Source organism: Notothenia rossii (assembly GCF_949606895.1).
Source record: "Notothenia rossii genome assembly, chromosome: 1".
Lineage (NCBI taxonomy): Eukaryota > Metazoa > Chordata > Actinopteri > Perciformes > Nototheniidae > Notothenia > Notothenia rossii.
Window position 1 is genome coordinate 8,294,696 of NC_136912.1, and position 9,592 is coordinate 8,304,287.

The window sequence follows — 9,592 nt, forward strand, 5'->3', positions numbered from 1 at the left end:
CACTGTACGGTATTTTTTGTTGCGTTGTGCTTTATCTTATTCTATTTGACGTGTATACATTTAACTTAACTTTAGCATTGTACTTGCCCAGTTATGTCCCTGTTGGTATTTTATTTATGTATTTTAAGTGTGATGTGTTACATGGTTGGAGGATCCTGCTATTTAAGATTAACTGTATGCTCTGGCTGTATCATAATAACACCTTTTTCTTTTTTCATACATTTTTTATTGCAACATTTTCAATTTACAACACAGTACAGAAGAAAATTCAGGTTGCACAACATTTTGGATTAATTAAATCCATAATAACATTGAGTCTTTAATCTGTTGAATATTAAACAGACTTTATTTAAGAGGCTGAAAGGTGCTTTTTCGACCATGTTTGCATTAATGTGTGTGTGTGTGTGTGTGTGTGTGTGTGTGTGTGTGTGTGTGTGTGTGTGTGTGTGTGTGTGTGTGTGTGTGTGTGTGTGTGTGTGTGTGTGTGTGTGTGTGTGTGTGTGTGTGTGTGTGTGTGTGTGTGTGTGTGTGTGTGTGTGTGTGTGTGTGTGTGTGTGTGTGTGTGTGTGTGTGTGTGTGTGTGTGTGTGTGTGTGTGTGTGTGTGTGTGTGTGTGTGTCCTCCCACGCGCCTGTCCAGCAGGACGAGGTGTTATTTTGTTTCTTTCTGTTTCTCTCAGAGGTGAAATGTCGACTGCAGCAGTGAAGCCTTCTCCAGCAGCTCCTCAGGGGGCCTGTAGAGAGTGGGAACGCACAGTATAGTATTGATCTTATATACAAATGAAATCAGTTTTACTATTCTGACATCCCACACATTGTAGAAAAGCAATGCGTTGTGCTTACTCATATTCTGGACATTTTAATTCAAAGGTTTCATTGTCATGCTCACAAAGCTACAGTGTAGGAATGGCAACGAAATTATTCTGACCTGAGCTTTTCCAACAATGCAACATAAAAAAAATACAAAAATAAAAAGTAGTGCAAAAGTCAATATACATGTCAATAGAATATGGGATGTCTCATACAGCACCCCGTTCAATGTTTAAGATGAGATGGATAAGTTAAGAGGCACTTTATTGATACCAAATTGGGACATGTTTGCGTTACGGCACCATAAAAAACAAAAGAAGGCATTTCAGAAAAGTAGAAATTAAAGAGTAGAAACAAACAATACTAGAAATTAAACATCTCAAAATAGATTTAAAATAGCATTAGAAAGTAGAACATATACAGTACTGGGAAGATAAACAATCTATAAATTCTGACAGTAAAACACTATTGAAGGGCTTTAGACACAATATAAAGCAGGATATTATTTACATTGAAGTCCCCTATTCTACTGTTTCTCATCAATATATTACAGGTCTCAGATATATCCAGAACCTGTCTCTGATTGGCTGAAACACCAAACAGATCATTGCAGCATTACCCATAATCCCCTCTGTTTCAGCCCTGTTTCAAAAGTGCTGATTCTCTGTCTGTCACTTTAGATGAAAATAAGGAGCCCCTCCCCACGCCCCTCTGAGAGAGATTTGGTTACAAAGAACACAATGGTGCTCTAGGAGGACATTCAGGTGATAAGGGGGGGGGAGGGGTTACCTTGGTTGTTGATTGGCTAATGGTTACACAAGACAAAACATCGTTATGACATCATAATGTGGCCAAAATCTGATCAGCTCATTTTCAGACAGGTTTTTATAGAAATGGATCAGGACAAAAAGAGAGAGAATCTTTGTTCCTGAAACTTTCAGAGACTCTTTCCACAGAGGGGACACATGTTAATGTAGAGGAGACATGAAGAAGAGGGGACACATGTTGATGTAGGAGAGACATGAAGAAGAGGGGACACATGTTGATGAAGAAGAGGGGACACATGTTGATGTAGAGGAGACATGAAGAAGAGGGGACACATGTTGATGTAGAAGAGACATGAAGAAGAGGGGACACATGTTGATGTAGAAGAGACATGAAGAAGAGGGGACACATGTTGATGTAGAAGAGACATGAAGAAGAGGGGACACATGTTGATGTAGAAAATACATGTAGAAGAGGGGACACATGTTGATGTAGAGGAGACATGGAGAAGAGGGGACACATGTTGATGTATAAGAGACATGGAGAAGAGGGGACACATGTTGATGTAGAAGAGACATGAAGAAGAGGGGACACATGTTGATGTAGAGGAGACATGGAGAAGAGGGGACACATGTTGATGTATAAGAGACATGAAGAAGAGGGGACACATGTTGATGTAGAAGAGACATGAAGAAGAGGGGACACATGTTGATGTAGAAGAGACATGAAGAAGAGGGGACACATGTTGATGTAGAATAGACATGAAGAAGAGGGGACACATGTTGATGTAGAAGAGACATGGAGAAGTGGATTTTGCATAATAAGTGACCTTTAAGTGGATTTTACAGAAGAACCAATTGGTCCATCTCGCTGTCAATCAACACATCAATAGCCCTTTTCATTATGAGGACAACTTCTACTTAATGGTGTTTTTTTCTGTAAATAATTGACTGAATAGTTGCTTCTTCTTCTTCTTAAGAGTTATTACAACACTTAGTTGAATATCTGATTGAATGGCCTTGTTTAAAGATCAATTGACAAGAAAATGTGAATCCACTTTGACAGTTACCGGGCAGAAAACCTCAATCAGTGCTGCTTTCATTTTATATATATATAAAAAAAAAAACTTCTTGTTTGCAAGTTTTTTTAACAATATTTGTATTGAAGTTTTCAGATATAACGAAGATTACACACACATAAAACAGTCAGTCTAGGTGGAAGATACAGTGTCAAATCAAATGAATAGGCATGTAAATAAACACAGGTCAGTAAACAGATGATACATGGATAAGAAAGTACAGAAATCTGAAAGAATATGACGTGGGCTACTAAACTTTATAATCGTATTTGTTTGCTAGTTGTAAAGCACTAATGCTGGCTTATGTCGACACTTCTCAAACGTTGACATAATATGAATCGCTAACTTAAGAAGGCTAGAGAGCAGGTTGAACATTATCCCTCTTATGATTCATTAACAATATATTTATAAATCAGATACTTGTAATTGTCCCTTGAACCCAGAAGGGATAGTGGCATGGTTTGATTTAAATACGTATTATTTTACTTTGTATACTTTTGCATTATAGCTTATAAAAAACGTAAAGAAAACGTAAATATGTCACTGATAAGTTGTGTAAGAGCACTGAAGTGAGACATCCTATTTGACAACTTTTACTGTTCTGATAAAGTGCATTTGTTACGGTTTTAATACGCAAGCCTATGTCTATATAATGCATTATAAAATCTTAAATGCACTCCGTTCACATCACATTTTCTGTTATTTTCATATAGTCCTGGTTGTTGAAAATAGAACATATTCAGTACCTCTGTGTTCAGAGCTGATAGCACACTTTAGGAGGCTGGTAGTTGTAGTCGAACGCTGACTGTACATTCAGAGCTGTATTGTAGTTCCGAGCAGACGTGTTGTTGTTTCTGTCTGAGTGGTGTTTCCTGTATTGAGGGCAGCTGAGAGCCGACACAATGTAATCTTCCTGAGGCCTGTAATCCCTGTTGTCTTAAAGGAGACAAAGTAAAACTGTGTAGTCCGACACTTCCTGTGAGCCGACTGCCGCTCAGTGAAAAAGAGCTGAAGGCAGCAAACATGCTTATCAAGATCATGATCAACTTCTGTCGATTCACCCCAGACACTGAAAATCCACCACATTTTGTATCACATTAAGCGACAGGAAGTAAACCATTGAGGTCTAGGTCAATACAAAAAAAATCCACATTTGATGTTTAACTTAACCTCAAAACAACTACTTCATATTTGTATGATAGCAATGTATAAATTGACAGAGCGATTCAGATTTATGGAGGTTTTAAGCTAGTTTCATATCTCATGTCCACAACCTGACTTGTTTGGTTCACTCTCACTGCTCTCATATCATCCTTTTCAGAATAAAATATATAAAAAGTAACTTTATACTACCTGGAAAAAAGCAAACAGCTCACTGAAACAGAATAGATATTGAGTTAAATTAGCATTTAGCAGCTAACGAGAGAGATATTTCCCTCAGGAGGTGGAGGAGACCAAACACTGAGCTAAAAGAGAGAGAATATCGAACTGAATCTGTATCTACTGCTTCCTAGCGGCTCACAGACAACACAACATTCAGTTAGAACGACACAATATACTTACAAAGATATGTGGACTGTTGAGACGGTTAACAGCTCACATGTTGAGTAATGTGCTATTTTTGACTTTGTCCTTTTTGTTTCAAGTTGTGTTAAATCATTGAGTGTCCTCAGCTTCATGCACTAAAATAACAACCACTACTGTACGTAACTTGACATCCTTTTGAAACTCATCACAGATTTTTGTATATGTATCCTTTATTAGGAGTTTCCAAGACTATTATTATTATAATAACTTTCTCTCAGTGCTGATTTTATGAATCAAAGCATTTTCCTATCTGCTCCTTCTCTGATGTGATGTGGAGCACTGACTCGTTCTGAATTAGACGAAAAAGGCAGAAGGTAATTTTTAACAAGTGGGTTACCCAGTTAGTCCTGCATTTAGACCGAAGGCCCCTCTGAGGGGTCGCCCTCGCTGACAGAGAGTTCATCTGCAAAAACTTAGTCTCGTCGAAAACTCTTGTACTTGCTTCTAGGGAGGATTAGTTTGTGGCCCTAATCCTCATATGCTTCAAACCGTGATCTCGATATATATATATATAATCTTTTTTGAGCTGATAAAATAAACTGTTCAACTTTAGTTTTATTGTTCACTCAATTCAATCTGCACGTTACCTACATAAGAGTCTGGTGTACTTGCAAGTAGCATTTATTAAGACTTACATTCATATGTATATGCATTTGTACATGTTGATATACATATATACATACTTGTGTTCACTACTTCACTTTCAAAAGTGCAGACATACATGTATAGGGAAAGATACTCAGTGTTTGTACCCTTATTTTTTCAAATTTAAATTCACATTTTTCTAGGTTCTCTTATATTTGAGTTTCTTTTTATTCTTATTAAAATATGTTTCTCATGTTTTATAATACATTTTTTGAGTAACAGTCCTATAATATGGTAGTCATATTTATATGCATTCATATATAGATGCACATTGACTGACTTATGAACATATATATATTTAAATGTAGCTACTTCACTTTCAAAAGTGTAGGGATAAAAGAAAAGATACTCAGTGTTTTTATTTAATCCTTATTTTTATTTTTTAACTTATTTGTTTTACTCTTGCAAGGTTTCTACCCTTATTTTATTATTATGATATTATTATTAATATTATTTTATTATGTTATTATTAATATTTTATTATTATTATGTTATTATTCATATTATTATTTTAAAAAATCCATACATGTTTATTTTATATATTTTAATATTGTGTCTCATGTTATAATATTCATCCATCATGTGACGGCAAATCTGTCTGGTTGCTGCACCACTGACTTTATTTTAAATGTAAAAAAAAACTGTGGTTTTATAAATTATATTTGATTGTGAGATAACGCATAGTTTCCCACTGTGATGGTTTTTCATATCCTGGGATTTAAATGTGTAGATACAGAGAACCTAAGGGCATTAGTTTACAGCAGAATGTGCTTTCCAGCCTAGTTCACATATTCACGCATTCACATGATTTTCAGCCTAACTGGAGTGGAAAGCAGAGTGAAAGAAACACACGACTAAACCCCAGAAGAAGAGCAGTTTGAAGTGCTTTAAAGCTCCCCTATTATTCTGCTTCTCATCAATATATCACCTGTCTCTGAAGTGTTTGCCTCCAAACTCCAAACAGATCATTGCAGCATTACCCATAATCCCCTCTGTTTCAGCCCTGTTTCAAAAGTGCTGATTCTCTGTCTGTTACTTTAGATGAAAATAAGGAGCCCCTCCCCACGCCCCTCTGAGAGAGATTTGGTTACAAAGAACACAATGGTGCTCTAGGAGGAGATTCAGGTGATAAGGGGGGGGGGGGGGGGGGGGTTACCTTACCTTGGTTGCTGATTGGCTAATGGTTACACAAGCCAAAACATCGTTATGACATCATAAAGTGGCCAAAATCTGATCAGATCATTTCAGACAGGTTTTTATAGAAATGGATCAGGACAAAAAGAGAGAGAATCTTTGTTCCTGAAACTTTCAGAGTCTCTTTCCACAGAGGGGACACATGTTGATGTAGAAGAGACATGAAGAAGAGGGGACACATGTTGATGTAGAAGAGACATGAACAAGTGGATTTTGCATAATAGGTGACCTTTATTTAAAAAAACCGCTGCAACGTCTTGTAATTGTAAAGAGTCGTGATGAGTGTGACCGCTGCTATCAAAATGTTTTCTGCCTCCACACTCAGACGGGGACATTCAGTGCTTCAGCATCCAAAACATGACATTCAGATATTACATTTAAATCTATAATCATGAGATAAGACGCCTCCGACGTGATGCAGATGCCTTCCTACACAAAAGCTTGTTAAACACCATCCATCCTCAGACGCCATGGCAACAGACGAGGGGCCATCACAGGAGGTGGCAGACACACTGAAGGTGTACAGTATCATGTTCAAATATAGGCTGCAAAGCATCTCCATGGATATAAACTCAGTGACTCGGTGTGTAGCGTGCTGCAGCAGTTTGCTCTGCACGCAGGCTTCCTCCAAGTTTACAGTAAAACAAACTGGTGGTGTGACCAATGGCCATTTACAATTATTAATACTATTACTATTATTAGCATTAGTCTATATTTTGGTTGAAACTAAGCCAGAAAAAAAACATAAATAATAATAAAGACATATATAAATAAAATTGATTTTTAAAAATAATATTCGATTATGGAGACTGTAACGAATATTCAAATAATCACTGGCATCCCTGCTAAAAATGTTTCCGATAAGTAGTTATGTGAAACAGACTGTGATGGACGAAAGTGAAAATGGAACGCACGCTATTTTTTTGTTTGTATATATCACGCAGTCTGTCTTCCGGTTGCCTCTTTTGAATGACAAATACACACTACCGCCACTTGCTGGTAAGGAGAGTTATTGCCACTCACGCATGCGCAGTGCGTACGTGCTACTTGGCCGTCGGCTGAAGTCTTTGCGGTGTGTTTCGATGCGACTTTTTGGCCATAATGCAGGAGACGTGAGGCGACACAACAGTCGGTCCGTCGGGACGTGTTCTTTGGTGTCAGTTTGGTGTGCGCAGCATAAAATGTGCACTCTCTCCTTTTTTCCCACTCCCAAGAACGTGGACGCCAAGACAGAGAAAGCGTTTGGTAAATTTAATTACCCAAAATATACACACACAGGAGTAACAAAACCACAAAACAAAGAAACCTTCTAACACAAAAATCTTACCTATCGAATGAGAAAAATAAATGTACAGGCTTCTTACCTACTCTAACATTAAACAGGAGAAAACAAATTAACCAAAGAACAAGGGTTTTGTACTACTGAGTAAAAAATACAGCGTGCCTGCAAAGACAGGTAAAGAGGCTTACTTTCTTAAGTCTCCCCGCAAGGAGAGAATGACAAGATACACGGTCAAAGTGCGAAAACAGGACAGATACAAATGCGCAACAGTGTTGGGAGTAGGAGAAGTCGAGTCAGAGAGAGCGGCCGAGGAACTGCACGGCTGCAGTTAAATATACTCCCGTCTCCCCAGGTGGACCAATCAGCCTGTTGAAGGTAGCTAATCAGCTAACGGGCACCACCTGCTTACACACACACACACACACACACACACACACACACACACACACACACACACACACACACACACACACACACACACACACACAGGAGGAGGGAAAAATCTCTACACACAATACACTAGCGACCAGGGGCGTAACAGGGCCTCACTTGTCTTTAGTTTTCCAGTGATTTTCTGATTGTGTTCCCCAGCCCTAATTGGAGATCATTTTTCTAGTATGAGATCACCTTAACAGCTGTCTGGAAGCAACAGGATTTGTGTAATTAAATAAGAAATAATACAACAGGATTTTATCAAACAACGGTCTTCGTTACTTAGCTGGATTCGATTTGTACACATTTTAGTGTTGCCAGTTTAGTAACCGAGTTAATATAAGAAATCAATTTATCATCACGGTAATATAATTCAAGCCAAAACGCTAAATAATCTCTGGTTCTAATTTGTTAAATGTCCCTATCACTCAAATCTCAGATGTCAGATTGTCTTTAAACACTAAGCAGTTACCCAAAGTCATTCATTTTGATAATGTGATCAACGTCCTTGATTTTATTAGTCATACGAGACAAGCACTGCACCAACAGGAGCAAGAAAACGACCATGTCTGTAGTACAGCACGTCACTTTCCACAAAAGTTTAAATCTCTACAATGGTTACAGGAAGAGTCTTTAACTTCAAGTGGTTTTTCTGTGAGACTTTTTCCCAACAGAGTTTTTCCTCCCCTTTAGAATTAAGTTTACCGTCATCATCATCATCTCGAGTCAGCCCCGAGTGTGGATCGACCCAGTTAGTGTGTGTGTGTGTGTGTGTGTGTGTGTGTGTGTGTGTGTGTGTGTGTGTGTGTGTGTGTGTGTGTGTGTGTGTGTGTGTGTGTGTGTGTGTGTGTGTGTGTGTGTGTGTGTGTGTGTGTGTGTGTGTGTGTGTGTGTGTGTGTGTGTGTGTGTGTGTGTGTGTGTGTGTGTGTGTGTGTGTGTGTGTGTGTGTGTGTGTGTGTGTGTGTGTGTGTGTGTGTGTGTGTGTGTGTGTGTGTGTGTTTGTGTGTGTGGTCCAGTGAATTCATGTGTAAAATAGAAGTGATGCTCATAAAGCGGAACAGCAGCCTGCAGCGTTCACTCTGCTCACATCAAAACAACCAATCACAGTGTAATGTGTTCACTAACTACATGCTGCTGCATTTCTGAATATGTAAGAGAAAGTGTATAAGCATTTAAACTAAAGACAATTTTTCTTTAATGTTTTTTAATAGTATTTATTATAGGAACAAACAACTGGGACATGTCTCCATGCTTTAATGTTCAAAAAGCTCTTTATTGTTCTCATACTGCCTGTGCTGCAGCACCTCTTTTCACCCTCTGTCTGAAACCAGAGCCCAGTCTGCTCTGATTGGTTAGCTGGCCGGCTCTGTTGGGATTGGTCAACAGCTTATAGATGTCCCGCCCCTTAGCCTATCACGTACAATGTGTTGGAGCGCTAGCCAATAGAAACGTGAGTGTTACATGGTGATGTCATTATGTTTGTTTGAATAAGGGATTATTTGGGACTATTTACACAAAAACACAGGAAAGAGAAAATAGGGCCTCTTTAATATATTGTTATTTGCCTGCATGGCTGTTAGCTGCAACCAAAGTATAAAGTCACCAATATCAATATATATAAATCCACCCGTATCCTTTCCTGCTGTAACGCCTTAAATGTCCTCGCTGCGGGACGAGAAAGGATTTCTGATTCTGAAATACTACTTTTTGTAGCATCTTTTATTCTATGTGGAAGACTCAGGTGACAAAACATAAACACAAACACTCGCGTATGCAGTGTTTCTCCTGCCAGCTGCTACCA